Source organism: Cryptotermes secundus, unplaced genomic scaffold (assembly GCF_002891405.2).
Source record: "Cryptotermes secundus unplaced genomic scaffold, Csec_1.0 scaffold373, whole genome shotgun sequence".
Taxonomy (NCBI): Eukaryota; Metazoa; Arthropoda; class Insecta; order Blattodea; family Kalotermitidae; genus Cryptotermes; species Cryptotermes secundus.
Genome location: NW_019720165.1, coordinates 977143 through 994465, shown reverse-complemented (window position 1 = coordinate 994465; position 17323 = coordinate 977143). Strand labels below are relative to the sequence as shown.

Here is a 17323-nt window from a genome sequence, read left to right as displayed (position 1 = left end):
AGGGGGGGGTGAGATGGGCAGGGGATGTGAGTGATAAGTACATACGGAATTTTAGTCTGGAAGTCACAAGTTGAGAAATCAATTGTATGACGGAGGCCTCGCTAAGAATGTGCTACTGAAATGAATTTTAATGAAACCGCTTCAAAAATTAGACCCTCAGAACAGGATCCAGTGGAGGGCTGTTATGAACATGGTAATGAATTATCGGGTCCCATTAAAGGCTGCGGTTTTTCTTGACCAGATAATCGACTATCAGCTCCTCAAGAAGGACTTTCTCGCATGGTGTTCGTTACCTTCAGAATGTGTGGTTAGTCACATTGTACATCTGCAGTAATACGCAATGTCATGAGAGGTATACCATTGCGTGATACTTCTCAGTCACATATTAGCACGTAGGACTACGTAAGGTGTCAGATGTTCAAATTACATTAAAAGTAAAGTAGGCGATAGTTTTTCCCAGAACTTCTTGTTTTGTATATTATGATAATCAAGGAATGTTGTTGTTTGATTCACCTCGTCAGCAGTTTTAGATAGTCAGACATAATTGGCGAATTCTGTCCGCCATTCTGTGGAGTAACTCTCCGCGTCTGTGGGTTGCGTAATGACTAGCCCTTCCGGTAACAAACACATTTCGTGTACATCCCTTCAATAGACTGTTCGGTTTTTATAAGTGAATTCAGTTCTTCATCGGCAAAATAATAAATGTTAGATAATAGGGGTCAGCATGTACTTACGTGCCGACCGAGGCTCTTAAACGAGCAAAATTTATGAAACGACGCCTGATGGGCTGTTCTAATATCTGATTATTAATTATCCAGATTGGATGCATATTTTCGTTCGTTTCCTAATTTCCCCTGCTGCATAGGCTACTTGTCTTGCAGTTTAGAACCTTCCATCTTCTTATATACGCATGAAGAATAATTGTGGGTTCTTGTTCGGATGATTGAATTTATTAGCCCCTTCGTTACAAGTTCTTTTAATCACACTTAAATACAGCTCTATCGCTGATTTACACATACTGGTCCTATCCTGGTAACGCAATTTAAACACAGGAACTATAACAATCTCACTGAATCACACACTCCAAATATTACACATGAATACAGTCTTCTGATCACACTTAAGTCTTCATACTTCTTCAGCTACGAACTTCCTGTGGCTGTCTCATGCCGAGGACTGACTGATTCCTAGTCAAAGTGAAAGTCAAAGTCACATTGAGACTGACGGTAAGTCGGCTCATGACCAGATGCACGTATCTATTAGTTTGACATTTACGGTCTTGTTTTTTGTGGGCGCCCTCTCTGGTCCTTGCCAGCGCAGTCTTTCTCGGGTCCGAGTCCTTTGGTACTCGTGATCATATTTTACTGTCTCACATTTGAGACTTCTCTTTTCCTCGCATCCTACGACTCTCAGGGTAACGGTGGAGGTATTCGACACCGCCTCCACACGGGTTACTGGCTCATATTGCCGCTTATGTTTAAGATAACTCCTTTGCACGGACCCCACGAAAACGTTGTGGATGTATGTTTTCAGCTTCGTTGCCTGGCTATATACTTCCTACAGCTCCGTGCCCCCCCCCCGGCTTAAGTAAGAACCACGCCTTAAAACGTACGGGGGAGTGGAAGTATAGTTCCACCACTAACTTCGGTACTGGATGGAGGCGAGTGGTCAGCTTCAAGCCCCTGCCACTTTACCCCGTTGAAACAGCCCCCAGTATCCATTATATAGGAGGCTGGGTGCGCCTCATAGCCTTTCTGAACGTTATGGATAGTGGGAAAATCTTTCGCGGCTACCGGGAATCGAACCTCGATTCCATGGTCGTGCAGCCCTTAGCCTAGTTGGTATACCGGCTGAGCTATCTATTCTGTTCTGTACTTGGATATATCTATATATATACCTTGTTCACAAGTACGCACCATGTGCCGTGCCGAAGAGTCTAATCTAGTTTCAAGTAATGAACCAGTTTTCTTTTCCGGTGAATGTAATTTAGCGCCACACGTGACCCATATTCTGGAGGAGGATCCCTTTTCGGACATCCCAATTTCATATCAAAATGACATGACTGCGATAGTACGATCTTCCTTTTCCCCATCACATTAGCCGAGTCATCATTACTGTCAAATCATGTGGAGGATTTTCCCTTGGGGAATACAAGGAAGGTGCAAGTGACATAAACGTAACAGTAATAAGGCTCGGCAAACATCGCTAATGTATGTTGACGTAACGGCCTTCGATTGCACTCTTCCTCTCGTGCAGTTTTCACCTTTGCTCATGCAATATGCTGGTGCCCTCATATATGAAAATTATGTTACTAACTTTATTTCGTGGGAGCCTGAATAGACCAGTTAGTATAATGACGGGCTAAGGGTTGGTAGTCCGGGGTTCGATTCCCGGCAGGGAGAAGTTATTCTCCTATCCACAGCGTCCTGACCGGCTCTGAAGCCCATCCATCCTATCCAGTGGGTACCGGTGGCACCGTCCCCGATTGTAAAACATCCCGGGCGTGAAGCTGACCGCTCGCCATATGCTAAGGTCAAGAATGGTGGAGGTATACCTTCACTCCCTCATACATCTTCATGGCATGATGCTTAATTAAGCATAAGGACAGTTTACTTTCACCTTGCCTGTGCTTTCTGTCTTCAGTACGGCCGTGAAAACGTTGATCATGGATTAGGGTTGCGCAGGCAGCAGCAGCTCGTTGGCACAGGGATCACACATCCGACTAGCACCAGGGAAGTGCCTCGGTCACATCTCTGTCGGCAACAGTCTTCCCTCACTTAGTTCTTCACTGTTTTTCTCAGTCTTCTGAATCTTGAAATTGATGAGAATCCTGAACCAGCAGCTTGTGAAGTATTGCAGGAAGTATCATTGCTCTTTATACATTTCCACACTTCTGCAACTGTTTCGAACGTGTTAGGCTTGTTGGTAGAGGCTCATCCTCAGGACGTTCTAGACGCTTCAGGCACGAACGTTTTGATCTTTTATTTTTAGTTTAAATATCCTCCCAACTTTTTGAAAACCCACTAAAAATTTTCTACCATATTGAGCGAGAACCATTCATCCTAGTGTGCTGAGGTTTATCTTTTAATAGATATGTTATACAAAAAATTAAATAATGGCGCTGCGTACTCTATACTCCTATTCTTGTCTGATATAGTTATTGAGACATTTAATTTCAGTTTGTTAAAAATGGGCAGTCCTTTATAATATTGTGACGCATAGACCGTTTACTAGGCAATTACGCAGTATACACATCCCACGGCAACGAATATCTAACAGTAGAGGATATCAGTTGCTAGGCAATGGATGTGTTTTCTGTGTTGTCCGATGCGAAGCTATATAACGAGAAGCGAACACTAACTGACAGTTGGTAGTCGTAAGAGGCGACGAAAAGGGAAGTATCAAATCTGAGACAGTAAAATATGATCGTGAGTCCTTAGGGACTTGGACCCGAGAAAGACTGCGCTGGCAAGGACCAGCAGCATTTACCAAAAACAGACCCGTCCTCTCTTCAGAGAGGGCGCCCCACAAAAACAAGACTGTAACCGTCAAATAGTAATAAATATCTGGTCATGAGTCCCAGATGGGGCTCAACACCAAGACTTACTGACTGACCCTCAGTTGCAATGTGACTTTGTCTTTGACTGACAGTTCAGTTGGAGGAGGAGTAGTGTGATCAGAAGTCGAGTGTGTACAGTCGAATACTAAAATTTGTGAAATGCTGTAACAAGTTGTATAAAGGTCCTACAAATTCGATCATCAAATCCAAAACCCGTTTTATTAGTCACGCAAACCCTTAATACGTGACAATATTAATTGATTGGCTCTGTTACTTTATATGCATTCGTACCATGAGGATCAATACTGTAACTTTTCAGTGTTCCCAGTGTTCAGGCTACGCCTGAGAGCTTAGCTTGTTATCAGAGGAAGTAATAAAGAGCCGCTTTCTGAAGCATGTTTGAGGTAAGGGAATGAACAGCGGAAACCGTGTTTGAAGGATTTCATCGGCTTCAACTTGGAGATTCACTCATCTGCTCAACGACTCGCTCCATGATACACAGTTCTCCAGAAAAATCATAGTTATTCAGCATATTAAAGGCATTGTCTGCTTTTAAGGAACTCGAAGATTCAGTTTGCATTTCAGAAAATCTATAATTGGACAGTTCCTGAGAATCTGAAGTTCTCTTAGTGGTGGTTGTGATATAACGCCGTGTAGTCCTTTGAAAGTCAACGGACGTTTCGGAGGAATATGCCTTCAGTTTCAGGGCCTAAGCCTAGTAACATACCAGCGTGAAAGCAGGTGAAAAGCAGAGCTGGTATCTCGTTCGACTTATTCGACCTTGAAGATGTAGACGATATTTTCCTCCGAAACGTGTTTTGATTTTCAACGAAATACGAGTACACGGCGTTATATCCAAAAATATAGTACTCTTCAATACCACAAGACATTTAAGTCCAGTCAAGATCTTCCCATACTGTGTCTCTGTTATGATACTAACCACCCTTATGCGCTTCGTTCTACAAAGCTGCTTGTTTGAGGTTTTCAGTGTAAACTTGTTTAAGCATTCAACGTCTCTCTCATGTGTGTGACGTGACGCCTAATTCATCTTTAATGTAATAAGTATGTTGTAATTAGGAGCGTAATAAAAACTATGAATCTCTGCACCGAGCCTGGATAGCGTAGTCGGTATAGCCACTGGCTACGGGCTGAACGACCGAGGGGTCGAACATTTTCATGTTTCCACGTCGTCCAGACCGGCTCTGGGGTCCACCCAACCTCCTAACCAATGGGTACCGGAGGCTCTTTTCCCGGGGGTAAAGAGGCCGGGGCGTGAAGTTGACCACTCACCTCCATCTAGTGCCGAGGTCAAGAAAATGTGGATGTATACATCCACTCCCCTATACGCCTTCATGACGTAGTGCTTAATTAGTTAAGCACAGGGACAACTTTACCTTTACGTTTTTATGAAGATGGCCGTGATTCAGTTTTCTTCGTTCTGCTGTTATTTGCTCGTTTTTGTGCCTAAATGTCGTCAGGACTTCGTTCCGAAATACATCGCGTGTATGTCCTTCCCATTCTCAGGATACATTGCATCTGTGTCCTTTCCCTGTTTATTACATCCATAGAAAACTGGTAAACCCTAACCTGTTATGAAATGTCTCAAATAGGCCCGGTACATATGTATTTAAGCATGCAATTTGTTTATCGTGACGCAGGAAATGTAATGACGTAAAAGACATTAATTTTTTTTTTCATTAGTACGTCAGTCCACGATGAGGGAGTCAGGGGCAATATGAGAAATGATGGGAGATTGTTGTTTCATTTTAACGTGGCTCTTCGACCTCAGAGACATAGAAACAGGTGCGGTTATTAGGAAAAGTGTTGACTGTTGAGTAGCCTAGAGGTAGCGGTTTGATGAGGGCCTCTTGTTCTCTCTTGCCTGTCATTTCCGCTTGATATTAGTACAAGGCAACGCTTACCATGACAGTAAAAAAGTTTCGGGTGAGCAGATACGTGGGAATCCGTATTAGTTATTTTACACATACCGCGTTGTACGCAACATAAGAAACCAGCAAGCAATTATGAAGCGGTACGAATGTTGATGGTTTTTAATATGTCGTCGCTGAGAACAGGAAAATTATAGGCATATCAGACCAGTAGTCCCAGAAATCTTCAACCTTCAGTTATTTGCAGTCCATACTTTCCTCATAATGTGGCATGTAGACCCGTTACTAGGCAACGACCACGAAATAAGCATCTATACAGCGGCCGTTATTAAGAAACGATCCATAAACAGTAACGGCATATTTGTGTGGACGAGTTGAGTTGGATAGTGAGTTAATGAGTTAGAGAACCGCTGTGGTTCAGTCGTGAGCTGTTGCTGTTAGAAGCTGCTAGCTGAGACCGGGTACAGTTTGGGAACCCAGAAGAAGGTGAACATCTGCCAATGAAAGCCGCTGTCAAGCAACGACAGTGAAGACTTGACTGCGGACACTAGTGTGTGTGTTTGAGGGGGGTAATAATGTACTGTAAAGTGTAGTCAGGCCGGTCACGGTAGCCGAGCGGTCTAAGGCATGTACTGTCTTCGCTCGCTCGGAAACCGGGATCGTGGTTTCGAATCCCAGTCAGGGCATGGATGTTTGTGTGCGTTTTTCTGTGTTTGTCTACAGGTAGAGGCCTTGCGACGAGCTGATCACCCGACCAAGGAGTCCTACCATATGTGTAAGAGCTAGAAAAACCGAAGTGAACGGAGAAGTTCATGGAGGTAGGCCTAGGCCCACTGGGGCTGTAGTGCCAAGAAAAAAAAAGGTAGTTAGGCGCCGTATCAAGGAGTTCAATAAATCCGGTTATCAATCCAAAACCCTTCTGTAGTCACTAAAATCGTGACAATGTAGTGTTTTCTAAAATCAGCATGGCCGTATGTCCGTGTTTACCCCAAATAACCTTGAATCAAGTGGTGGATTTGTATGAAACTTGGTATAAAAATCATGCCAGTAGCGACCACTCCATCTTGTCACTTTATACGTTTCTGCTACCAGTAACACCAGCATGAGCGTGGTAAATATTTGTCAGTGGTCACAGATCATGCAATTTTGTATCGTATCTTCCAGAAATCTGCAGTGTTTGTTAGTGCTACTTCGTTGCAGAGTGTAAAACAGCAAGTTGGTGGCTGCTCATAATGTGTTGTGTTTGTCTTCCTGTTTGATGCCTATAACTAATGAAGCAGTTTAAGTTTTGTATGGAAATATTTCAAGCATATGTGTAAAGTCAGAATGGAATATTATCCTGCGTATTTACAATTATACACGTACGCGTGGCGACAGGGCGAAACTTTGAAGTTATGAGTGATGGCAGTCCTTTATATTGCAAATTACATTACTAATTACATAGTTAATTTATGTTAATCTCTTGCTTTAGGCCTGCATTTGAAGAAAAATTGGCCTTGACATCATAAGCCCTTCCAAGGGCTTTTTGTTTGTGCATACATTTGACCCTCAGGTCACCAGGTAACAAGTTGATATACACAAGATTCCCGTGACAAACAACAGGTCAACAGAGGACAATTAACTGTTCGACGTGGTGTCTTCTGTGCGGGCCGCCTATCAGATAAAGAAGGCTGTGGATTCGTGAATTCAGGGAGTAGAGATTGAAGAGAGTAGGAGAGATTAGCGAGAGATTTGCAAGACAGGCGTCGTTAAGGAGTTCAACGTGTGAGCTGTTATACAGGGTTATTCATAAGTCCGTGAAACATTTTAAAAATTCACAACAAATGAACTATGGATCTGATCATGGCAATTCTTACGCTGATAGAGAATGAATCTCCCCAAGTTTTTTTCAAAGCCGCCATTGCCTGCTAATCTCAGGGATCTTCGCAACCGTATCACCGCTGCTGTAGCTCTGGTCAACCTGGATATGCTGGCACGGGTGTGGGACGAAATGGATTATCGCATAGATGTCAGACACCTTATACATGAAAGTGATTTGTATTTTACGCAAACACATAACACATTTCTTGTCAGTTGTGTTACATATGGTGTTATGTCAGACAACGGACACTGCCTGAAGTAAGGGTGGTGTGTTGTTCATTCATTCATCAGTAATCTGTCAAGACGACAGGTCCACAGTCTCTTCCAAAACAGTTCCTCCACTTGATGCGATCTAGAGCTTTCTCCTTCAAATGAAAATATCCTCTTCTGTCCCCAAGGCTATCCAGCATCTTCTTACATCTTCTTCCTCGTCTTCTTGTCACTTCTATCCGCCCCTCTATCTTTCCTTCAATAACTTGTGGAAGTAACTCATTCGAAATGGCACTCTGTTGCTTTGAATAGCGTTGAATCGACATATTTGAATACAAAATTGCTTTTACGATGCTGTTCGAATTTAGTTATGTTAAACCAAGCTGATACATTGTGGACACGTCCGTATGATACGTGCTGAACAGAGGGTCATTTGTATTCTTACTGCTTCTGCATCGCTGGCAGCGTGTTCTTCTCACATCCCTCGGCCGCCTCCTCCGGTTTGCACTGGAAGGAACCTTCTTGAGCGCCAACACTGCAGAGGCACTCAGCTTTATGCTGATTGAGAATTTCCCAAATTTACGGAGCAGATATTTAGTCAAACTCTGTGGACACCGCACTGCCTCTACTTGCATAGGACCGTTAGAATAAACCATCCTGGTAAATTCTAAAGGTACAAATATTATATTTCTGGACATTATACGGGGTACGCGGTAGCGTAGTTGGTTGAAGCACTATACTACAAGCCGGAAGGTCGCGGGATTGAATCCCGATGAGGTGGGCCTTTTCAATTTACCAAATGTTTCCATCCGCACTATGGCCCTGGAGTCGACTCAGCCTCTAACAGAAATGAGTACCAGGAATATTCTTGGGGGTAAAGGGAAGCCGGCGCGTAAGGCTGACAACCTCACCGCCGTCTATAAAATGTGGGAATCCGAACATCTCACAACCCTATGGGCCTCCACGGCCTGTTACAGGGATAGCTTTACTTTACCTTCTTTTTTTTTTACCGGTCATTATCCACGGCCCTGTTTATATCTCCAAACAGCGGTTCGGAGACTGGATTCTGTCTCCATCTTCGGGTTGGGCCCAATCGATAGAACAGGTCCCTATCTCCGGACACCTGTATCAGCACCAAGATGGGTCATACAAGACAAGCATAGCACAAACCATCTGTAAGAGCTAAGACGAAACATTAAAGTATTAGAAACTACACTTAGAGGCCTTGCACCAGAGATCTGTCAAGGTAGAAGTCATCACTGGAGAGACGAAATGTTCCGCGTGGTACCAAAACAAAATGAAAAAAACTTGGTGGTTTTAGTCCGCAAGCGAACTATACCGATCGAGCGATCGCTGCTTGTCTGGAAAATGACCGTAATCTCAGTAATTCTCTGTGTCATCCTCCATCGTCAGAACCCTTTAGAATTTATTTAAATTTTGTTGTTCCGCATATAAATTTTAAAATTTCGAAGATTTTATAAGACACCAGTGAAGTAAATGCATTTTGTATTTACGAAACACAGAAATGTTTGCAGGAAAGAAAGAAAGAAAAAAAGATTTAAAGAAAGGAAGAGAGAAAGAAATGACACAAAAGAGACAGAGGAAAATGAATTTCCATGGTCCACACACATCTGTGAACACAGTGTGCCAACTACTGTGCCTCGTCACTCTTGCGATATTCAGGTTAAAGAGACCGCAGTATGCACGGGTCTGCTGGTGTTGACATGCGGAAGGCAGATAATAATCATAGGTGTATGAAGTGCTGGGGAATTTCGTTTTTCACGATCTCAAGGTTAGGCAAAGTAAATCGAAAGTTTCCTGGCCAGATTTCTCAATGGTGTCTTCTGGGGAAGTTGTGTCACAGCCGGGTCCAGTCACTGAGAGACGTGACAGTATATTTTATGTGTCACAATTATGCTAAACATACATACAGTTTGTAAAAATAAACTTCTAGTTGTAAAAACACGCTTCATTGTATCCCAAATTTGTATATTAACACTCACTATACGCTAAATATGATGGTTTTCCCAGGACAACTTTCTCACTGCAGGAGCCGGAATAGCATAGTCAGTATAGCGACTGGCTGTGGGCTGGACGACCAGTGGTTCGGAGTTCGAGTCCCTGTAGGATCAAGAATTTTCTCTTCTCCAATCGTCCAGACCGGCTCTGGACTCCACCCAACCTCCAATACAAAGGGTACCGGATGCTGTTTACAGGGGGTAATGCGGCCGGGGCGTGAAGCTGGCCACTCACCTCAAACTGGTGCCGAGACCAAGCAAATATGGATCTATACACCCACTCCCCCATACGTCTTCATGGCGTAGTGCTTAATTAGTTAAACACAGGGACAACTTTACTTTTTTGCTGCATTAGGCAGTGGCCGACTAGTGCCTACATATCCAGAGGTTCCGGGTTCGATTCCCGGCGCTACCAGATTTTCTGAGAACTAGTGGGTCTTGAACGGGGTCCACTCAGCCTCGTGAGGATAATTGAAGAGCTATTTCAAGGAAATAGCGGCTCCGGTCTAGAATGTCGAGATTAACGGCCGTGGGGATTACGTTGAGCTGACCACGTGACACCCTCTTTCCGAAAAAGTTGGCACTAACTTCGCCGACAAGCGGCGGTCGCTCGGTCGGTATAGTTCGCTTGCGGACTACAGGCCACGGAGTTTTTTTTAGGCAGTGGCGTTTCTGGCTTCGTGTTTAATGTTTATACGGCCACTACTCGGCCATTTTTGGCACCTTCGCGAAAGATCGTCACTCGAAGGTGAATTTGGCATATACAGAACGCTTTGTAGTTGTAAATTGTGCGTCTCACATGCCTCCTTTGTTAGTTCCATGGCAAAAACGAGAAAACCATCTCAGTAGGCAGCAGTTAACATGACATTGGTTGGCGTCTCCATGCGGCAAGTGAGAAAGTAAGGTTTGATCTCAGATCTACTTTTGCATCTCATATGACTGCAGTATTCAAGGATATGAGATGTCGTTGAAAACAAGAGACACGGAAACCCACGTCGAGTGTGGCAAATGCACAAAGTGGAATTAGTAGAGGCAGTGACCGACATACCATGTAGCGTAGAAAACAGCTGTTGGCTTAATCTTCTTACGATTCAGGAGACTTTGGCTAATTTGCTGCAAGTAGGTCTACAGCTGCTTCATCCTTAATGCAATATGACATTGTTAAACGCGAGTGATTTATTTTCTTTGTCATCACCGCCATCTTGTGCAATGTGCATACGTTGTTGCTAAGAGGCTTCTTACTTGTTTGCCCCAGTTTGTTCCTAAGAAAGGAACGTAGATGCAGTTGAAATGAAAAGTACCCTCAAGAATTCGGGAAAACAACGATGGTGGGAAGTTGTTTTCACAGATAAATGATTCTGGACCCCACGGTTTAACTGAATTAACGTTTTCAGCTATTCACCTTAGTTAATATATGCACCACCTGTGACCACTACAAACGGCAGAACATACCTGATTTGCATACAGTTGTAAGATTTAAGATTTTCACAGCGGTGACTATAAAGAATGCCGTCTTCTGGGCTGTGGCGTCGTGTGTATCTTGTGCGAACCGACGTTTCGGAGGAACATCGTCTGTAGATCAATCTGTAACGCCATCTTGAATCTAGTTAGGATAGTCCGCTTCGGACAGTTCATCGACGACTTCTGGTTGTATGGACCAGTGTTAAGTTGCGTTTGCGTCATGTAGTACGTTATACAGAGAAATCTAAGTATATGTCGCTGTCTCATCACCAAAATGCAGGGCAAAATCATGACAGAAAGATAGGCAACAGATGTTTTGAAAATGTGGCACAGTTCAAATATTTGGGAACGACGATAATAAATCAAAACCTGATTCAGGAGGAAATTAAGAGGAGATTGAACTCGGTTAGTGCTTGCCACCGTTCAGTCCAGAACCTTTTGTGTACTTGTCTGCTGTCTAAAAACGTAAAAATGAGAATATACAAAACGATAATTTTGCTTTTCTTTGACATTAAGGGAAGAACATAAACTGAAGGTTTTTGAGAACAGGGTGCTGAGGAGAATATTTGGATCGAAGAGAGATGAAGTTGACGTAAGATTGGAGAAAACTACATAATGAGGAGCTTCATAACTTAGACCCTTCACCAAAAGTAATTAGTGTGATCAAGTCAGGGAGGATGAGATGGGCAGGGCATGTAGCACATGTAGCACGAATGTGGGAGAAGAGGAATGCACATAGGATATTGGCGGGAAAGCCAGAAGGAAAGAGACCACTAGGAAGACCAAGATATAGGTGGATGGACAGTATTAAAATGGATCTTAGAGAAAGAGAGTGGGATGATATGGAGTGGATCGATCTGGCTCAGGATAGGGACCAGTGGAGGGCTCTTGTGAACACGGTAATGAACCTTCGGGTTCCATAAAATGCTGGCAACTTCTTGAGTAGCTGCAGAATTGGCGGCTCCTGCAGAAGGGCTCAGCTGCATGAGTGGGTGAGTACGTTACATATTGTAAAGATGAGTATATTATTAGACGAGATAATTACATTTGTATGGATTTTCGTTTTTCACACTTGACCGTGTAAGAGGTAACACAGGACAAGCTATAAACATAGAGACTGGGAAGCGCAAAGAACCTTCTTCCGATACTTGTGAAGTAAATGTATTTATGCCATCTTGTAATCATTGGCCATGACATGAAACACGTGTATAACATCTTTACCGATGTGTGAAACAGCAGCACGCAGGCAGAAAGGAAAGTTGTCTCTTAATGAAGAAAGCAGTCTGCTTGTACCCGGTTCTCACGGTCTCTTCGCCTGCGGATTCTTATATTTTTCCTTCTACCCTGAAGATGGAGGCGATATGTTCCTCCGAAACGTCGGTTAACGCCACATATACACGATGCCAAATCCCAGGAGACTGCTTTCTTCATAGTCACCGCCGTGAAAACCTCAAATCTTACATTGTCTCTTAATGTTTGTAAGTGCCACATTTTCTTCAACAAGTCTGATGGAATGAACGAATAGGTAAGGGCAAGAGGTTTCACATGCAATTCAAAGAATGGTGCAGACCGTGTCATGTTATCAATTTCCCGAAACCTCAGCCAACGACGAGCTGTAAATACTCGTAGGGTATATCCAATTCGCACAGCACAGTGGCTGACTGAGGGCACGCGGTATCGTGGTCGGTCTAGTCCCGATGAGGTCGATTTTTTCAATTTACCTAATAAATCCAGCCGCAGTATGGCCCTGGGGTCGACACAGCCTCTAACAGAAATGAGTACCAGGAATATTCATGAGGCTAAAGGACGGCCGGCGCGTAAGGCTGACAACCTTACCTCCATCTGTGAGCCGATTGTCCAGAAAATTGGGAACCTCAACCTCTTACAACCCTATGGGCCTCCACATCATGTTACAGGGATAGTGTCTTTTTACCTAGTGGGTGCAGCCGACACTCATGGTAACCCGCGACAAATACCTGCTTTTCAGCCTCATAACATCGAACTTCGTGGTCGAGTAGGTAGCATTCCATGGTACCGATCATGACCCAGAGACTGGTTATCGCAATTGAGGTCTGTCGTGGTTTTCCGCAGTGCCTACAGGACAATGCTGGGATAGTAACTCAGATTAAGCTACTTTCGTCTCCTAGACGTCTTTCCAAATTATTTTCTCTTTTATCTTCGTGTCATTCGACGTCATGTCATCTAAGTTACTAATCGCATCATGAAATAAGCCTTATATAATTAGCACGCGTCTGTGATCTAGTGGTCAGAGTTCCTGGCTACAGATCCAGAGGTCGTGGGTTCGATTCTCGGCGCTACCAAATTTTCTGAGAAGTAGTGGGTCTGGAACGGGGTCCACTCAGCCTCATGAGGACAATTGAGCAGCTATTTCAAGGAAATAGCTGTTCCGGTCTAGAAAACCGAGATTAAATGCCATGGGGATTTGTTTCGCTCACCACGCGACACTCTCTATCCGCAAAAGTCTGCACTAACTTCGCCGATAAACGGCAGTCGCTCGGTCGGTATAGTTCGTTTGTGGACTAGAGGCCACGGAGTTTGTTATCATGTTATCCAGAACATTATGAAGCATCCATTTCCTAGTTTAATTACGTGTTTAAATGTTTGTATTTGTTGTTTCAGGTTACCCTTCTGTATTTTATTTATTTATTAATTATTATTTAGCGGGGCTGTGTTGAGATAGTGAAGTCAAGGAAGTCAGGGTGGGCCAGTTATGTACGAGCTCTACGCTATCAATTGAAAACTGTTCATTCAAGAAGCAGATAGAGGAGAATCGGGTTGAGAGGGTTTGAAATTAATGGATCAGCTGGATTAGGTGTTAGTCGCTAATGTGAAATCGTTTTGGTTCTGCTGCCAGCAGTTTGCTTAGTTTATAAGCTGTTTATTGATTAATTCGCCGATCACGGTGGTCGCGTGGTCTAAGACATGAACTGTCTTCTCTCACTCGAACACTGGGAACGTGTGTTTGAATCCCACTCAAAGCACGGATGTCTGTCTGCGTTTATTCTGTGTTTGTGTTGTCCTGTGTGTAGGTAGCGGTCTTGCGACGGGCTGATCCCCCGTCCAAGCAGTCCTACCGACTATGTAAAAAAGATTACGAAACTGAAGAAGAGGCCAGGGGCCAACGAAGGGCTGTAGAGTGACTGATGAATGAAATTAATTCCTCATGTCCCATAGCAGTTCTCACTGATCTGTACACATTACTCCAAGGATTGCCAATGTAGTACAGTACTTCGCTTTGAAAATGGAGAGGCAGGGTTCTGTGAAATTTCGACTGTTCGACCTACATCTGGAGGCTGTTATCCAGAAACAAGATCCACGTTGGTACTGAACCGGGGCACCGTGAAAGCCTCAAATCTGTAATTTCGGATACAGCAATGTGTAAAGACGAGACTTGAACTAGGTACGTATCGAAGAGAAGTCTAGATCGTTATTGCCAAACCAGTCATCTCTGTTGACAGTACATCTTAAATACTTCGGCATCTTCGTTGTAGCCGCTCATGTTGAATGGAATGTGCTTAGCATATGAGAATATTCCGCGTTCAGAGGCTTATTAAATTACAGTATTAAGCCGAACAAACTGGTACAACGATTTTCATTTGTATTGCGGTAGCGTAGTTGGTTGAGGGGCTATGCTATAAGCCGGAAGGTCGCGGATTCAAGTCCCGATGAGGTCGCTTTCAATTGACCTAATCCTTCCAGCCGTACTATGGCCCTGGGGTTCACTCAGCCTCTAACAGAAATGAGTACCAAGAATTAATTAAATAATTCTCTTGGGGAGTAAAGCGCGGCCTGCGCGTAAGGCTGACAACCTTACCGCCATCTTTGAGCCGATTGTCTAGATAATGTGGGAGCCTCAACGTCTCACAATCCTATGGGCCTTCACGGCCTGGTACAGGGATAGCTTTACTTTTTTACTTATTCATTAGGTGATAGGTTCGAATCTCGGTAAGGACACTATCATGAGATCTGTCGTTATTTCTCTCAGCCCCTACAAAGGCCGGGAGATCGCCTTACTTCTGCCGACGACCGTTTCCGTCGACAATGTTTCCACTTAATTCCTTAAGACAACAGTACCGTTCTGCGTTCTCTAGTCGTAGATATTGACAGCGTCGGTAAATAAGCTACAACATACAATCTTGCGCCGTAGTGCCATGTATAAAGCAATTCTATCACTTCTGTATGATAAACGAGTTCCATGAACCAACGGAGTAGCTGGAAAGGACTGGTTTTGCCAGATTCCTCTACAGACATCGCTTATCATTCTGGGCAGCTTCAGGACGTCCCACAAGTGTCTGGGCGGATGCGCTAGAAACTGTTTGAACTTACTGAAATTGCATTTGCGACCGATCAGCAGTTTGACAAGAGAGAGACTATCACTAGTCGAATGCTTGCTTCTGTGCGAACGACAGGACACGGGTTTCCGAGATTCGTTGCATGGGAAGGAGAAGCGAACCAACTGCAAATCACTCAGTTTCTTCAGAACATTTCATTTTTTGCGACGACATAACCTGATTAATCAATTCCTGATGGTTTATTCTAATAATTATACACGCCTACTTAAGTTGTCTCGCAAGAATTATTGATTCTTATAGTTCACATCTTTATGCCACGAAGTAAAAAGGTAAAGTTTTCTCTGTGCCTAACTAATTAAACACTAGGACATGAAGGCGTGTGGAGGAGTGGATGTATAGATCCACATTTTCTTGACCTCGGCTCTAGTTGGAGGTGAGTGGTCAGCTTCACGCCCCGGCCGCTTTACCTCCGAGGAAGAGCCCACGGTACCATTGTGAAGGATGTTGGGTGGACCCCAGAGACGGCCTGGACGACATGGTAAAGTGAAAATTCTTGACCCTACGGGGACTCGAACTCAGACCTCTCAGTCGTCCAGGCCGTAGGGAGTCGTCATACCGACTGTGCTGTCCCGCCTAAGGCGAAGTTCAGTATACAGTTTTATGTTATTAGCTTCTTTTTATTGCTAGTGGGGTCAGACTAAGTCCCTTGTACTGCAGTCACTTCTGGCCTATTGTACCAGCCCCAGATGATAGGTGAGGGTGATTGTGGAGCAATTGGTGGAATGAAGATTGGCAGGGGAAACCGAAGTACTCGCAGAAAACCCGCCCCAGCGCCACTTTGTGCACCACAAATCCGCGGCCGCGGTGGAAAGCCAGCGACTAACCGCTTGAGCTATGGCGCGGCCAATGTTATTAGCTTGGTCAGTAAAGCGACGGGCTACGGGGCTTTACGTTCAAGGTTTATACATTATACTTTAAATATAAATAGGAAATCACGCGAATTATCTACGCTAATGTCGCATATACGTATATTGCAAATTTCTTTGTTATCCTTTTTCATATTTCCGGTTTTTATAGAAATTTCGGAATTCATAGCGTGGTGCTTATGAAGATTTGTGGGATTTGTGGTGAACAAGTTGACACCGGGCAAGTTTTCTCCGCGTACTTGTCTTTTCCTCTGTGGTTGGTACGACGGTCAGCATGCAGCCTAAGTGCCAACACTGCCACAAGGATAAGAACATGGCCGGGTCTGCTTAACGCTGTAGCCACCTTACTCCCAGGGAGAGAGCAGCTGCTAAACTTTGAGTAGGAGGATGGATGGGTCCCAGGACCATCCTGAACGCGGCGGCGAAGAGGAACCTGCAGCCCTTGCCGTGAGTGCAACTCCGGTCGTCCAGCACGAAGTTGGTTACAGGACTGACCACGCTGTCCTGTCTGCTGCAGAGGTTGTATAACTTTGAACTGGGTGGGAAGATGGTCATGAATGTTGGGTAGGAAAGGAGTTTGACGTAAGGAGTCGTGGTATTATTTTGATGTACTAACCCGACATTCGCTACAAGACTCTGAAACCAGGGTAGACGGTAACCCGCCCCATTTATATAAGCCTATTGTTATCGCAAGCCTCAGACTGAAGCATTTGAAAGAAAGTAGGACCGAAAGTTCCCAGAATTTCAAGTATTACAAGTTTCTTGTGAAAGTTGTGGAAATGTTGAGGGAACCAAGTTGTAAAGGACATCGTGTGTGCAGAGAGTTCTGGAGAGACCGTTCTCACTTCGTGCAACTGCTTGTGTCAACCTTACAGGAGGAAGTAGCTCTGTTCCTGAGAACAAACATGTGTTGGTAAGCAGTTGGGTATCAGAGCTGCATGTCGGTGTCTTGTGACTGGTGGCATGGGAACAGAGTCACGTCTTGTTTACACGGCTTCCTCAGCGGTTCACTGTCTGTTATGACGATGGTGATGATGATGATGATCATCGTCATAACAGCAGTAACAAAACCAATAACAACAATAAT

At 44.2% G+C, this 17323-nt stretch overlaps 1 protein-coding gene across 1 annotated transcript in view; it reads left to right on the top strand.

The window, feature by feature from the left end:
* LOC111867309 overlaps positions 1–17323 on the top strand; it is a 165003-nt gene that overhangs the window by 8192 nt on the left and 139488 nt on the right. The window lies entirely within an intron of this gene.